General features: G+C 48.1%; 1 non-coding gene across 1 annotated transcript; it reads left to right on the plus strand.

Annotated features, from left to right (window-relative positions):
* The first annotated feature begins 1,198 nt into the window (after nucleotides 1-1,198).
* Nucleotides 1,199-1,271, plus strand: TRNAG-CCC. The gene has a single exon. It is a non-coding gene; the product is annotated as a tRNA-Gly (tRNA).
* Nucleotides 1,272-2,561: the final 1,290 nt, after the last annotated feature.

Raw genomic sequence — 2,561 nt, forward strand, 5'->3', positions numbered from 1 at the left:
CTGAATCCCGCTATGCCTTACGTGGTTGTCGGACCCCTCTGTGTGTTTTCCTTGCTTCTCCCTCATTAACGAACACAACTAATCCATTACGTAGATTAAATCAGCCAACTTTTACTGAGTGTCTGCTTTATAAGAGGAATGGAACCACAATTTGGGGCTCCAAAGGTGGATGACATAATTTCTGCCCTCAGGATGTCACAGTTCAGTGAGAACTGTGAAAATAAAATGGTACCCAAGTGTGTTTACTGCTGTTGTTGGTGAGGGAGCACTATTGTGTGGGAGCACGGAGGAAGCCATGGAGACAGCTTGGAGGGGGATGGGGAACACTTCCTAGAAGAGATATCATCAGGGATGAACCTCGAAAGGAAAGTAGGAATTCTCCAGGCTAAGAAGAAGGAAGGGAATTTGGAGCAGAGGGAAGAACACACTTGAAGGCCAGGAAGTTTGAGACTGGTTTATGCATTTATCACTATGTTGGGCAGAGTTAAGCCTTTTACATTCAAGAACCCTTCATAATATTATAAGGTAAGAACTACTTTTACCTCCAATTTACCAATTAGGAAACTGAGGCCTCGGGATGCTGAACAATGTGACTAAGCTCACACAATCGGTAAGTGGAGGAGTTGAGATGAAAACCACCCTGCACCCAATCCTGGAGCAAAGAGTTAGTCAAGGGGAAGGGAGTAGGGTGGGGTGGGTAGGAAACAGGGTGGAGAGGTCCCTGGCCAAGGGTTACGCCAGCAATGGAATCCTGTGTTTGTTGACTGTTGTATATGGCACCCCATGATTGCTAAAACACATTTTCTTTCCTTTTGTAGCTAACAATTCCTGCTTGGACTGACTTTCAGGGCACTGCCCCTCAGCAGCCCTCTCTGAAGCCATGTAGATCCAGCCATATGAGGCTCTGGACCAGAGGCAGGGTCCCCTCTTTACAGGGGCCACCAGCCTTTGCACTCCCAGGTGAGACTGTGGAGCTCCCTGGCTCTATGGGGGAAAATGTCACACTGTGATATCAGGGCACAGATGGCATCATTTGGTGACTTCAGGAGTTCCTGTGCTTAAGGATTTGGGGCAACAAGGACCCTTGTTCTGGTGCCATCTTTGGGTCCCCACTAAATGCCCACAGTTCCTCTGGATGTTGTCCATGGAAGTGATACTGTGTGCAGATATCATCTATAAGAACGACATTCATGAGACTTCGCTGGTGGTCCAGTGGCTAGGACTCTGTGCTCCCAATGCAGGGGACCCAGGTTTGATCCCTGGTCAGGGAACTAGATCCCACATGCTGCAACCAAGAGTTCGCATGCCACAACTAAAGATCCTATGTGCTGCAACTAAGACCTGACTCAGCCAGGTAAAATAAATAATTTTTTTTAAAAGAATGACATTCTTGTGGAAGAGCTGAGATATGGATTTTAAAAGGCAAGAGCTCTGAACTTTGTTTTGGGTGGACCCCATCTCCCTTTTAGTGCATTAAGTAAGTAACCTGCTCATGGGTAGGAGGGGTAGGATGGCCTCATAGTAGGCAGCGTTAAGCTGTTCACCAGGGTGTCATTTGTAACTCCTAAGGCTAGTTTCAAGGGACAAGGACCACTTGGTATTATAACAGAGCTCAAGTGGAAAGCTATACTCACAGACGTTACACTGACAAGACGGCTTGTTCAGAAAAAAGCATCTCTGGGAATCCCCTCTTGCAGAGCCAGATGAACTCATCTGAGGCACAGGCTCCAGTCTATGTTAAACACGACGGGGATGAGAGAATTAATTAAAGGGAAGGGGCAGGATTGATCTCAGTGCTTGAAGCCTGGAGCCTTGGTTTGACACATCTGTGACAGCCTGATGTTTGTGGTAGGTGCCCTTCAGAGTGTGTTTTCTCCACACAATGCAATAGAGAAATGAGATCAGGAGGCATTAATGGGCTATGGTTCTTTGATAAGGCTAGTCTAAATGGCACCTGGGTGGGAAACCCTTCTGGAGCCCTTTCTGGAAGGAAGCAGCGTAAGGATATCTGGTGTGACAAGCAACAGCAGATGGATTCCTCTTGTCCCTTTGCTCCATGCCAGGCCCTTTGTGACTGCTGCACAGCTGTGCCTAGCAGTATTGTTTGCAAAGATCCTGTGGTTGAGATTGGAGACTTTGAGTGTGAGACCACTCCTATAGAGGGAACCTGGAGCTGACTTGGGAGCCGGATGGACCTGTGTTTGAATCCTGGCTTTGTCAGTGGCTGGCTTTGCTCCTCTTGTGTAAATTGAGAGTGGTCAGTACCTGCCTCACCAGGCTGCCAAGGACAAAGGAGATGGTGCAGGGAAAAGGCTGACTGCAGAGCCTGTCATTCAGGGAGGACTCAATGCAAGACCGTGTTAGTAGAAGGGGTTGGGGGAGTCCATAGACCAATTGTTTTTAAAAGGTAGACTTTATTGCTGTTGAGGTATGGTGAGGGCAACAGATCAGCCATAGTTGCCATTGAAAAGACTGTGCTACTCGCAGCTCCCAGGAGATGGGGGGGGGGGCGGTGGCAGGTTACACCCTGCAAGACCAAATACGGAAGCACCAAGTTATTC

Source organism: Bubalus bubalis, chromosome 6 (assembly GCF_019923935.1).
Source record: "Bubalus bubalis isolate 160015118507 breed Murrah chromosome 6, NDDB_SH_1, whole genome shotgun sequence".
Taxonomy (NCBI): Eukaryota; Metazoa; Chordata; class Mammalia; order Artiodactyla; family Bovidae; genus Bubalus; species Bubalus bubalis.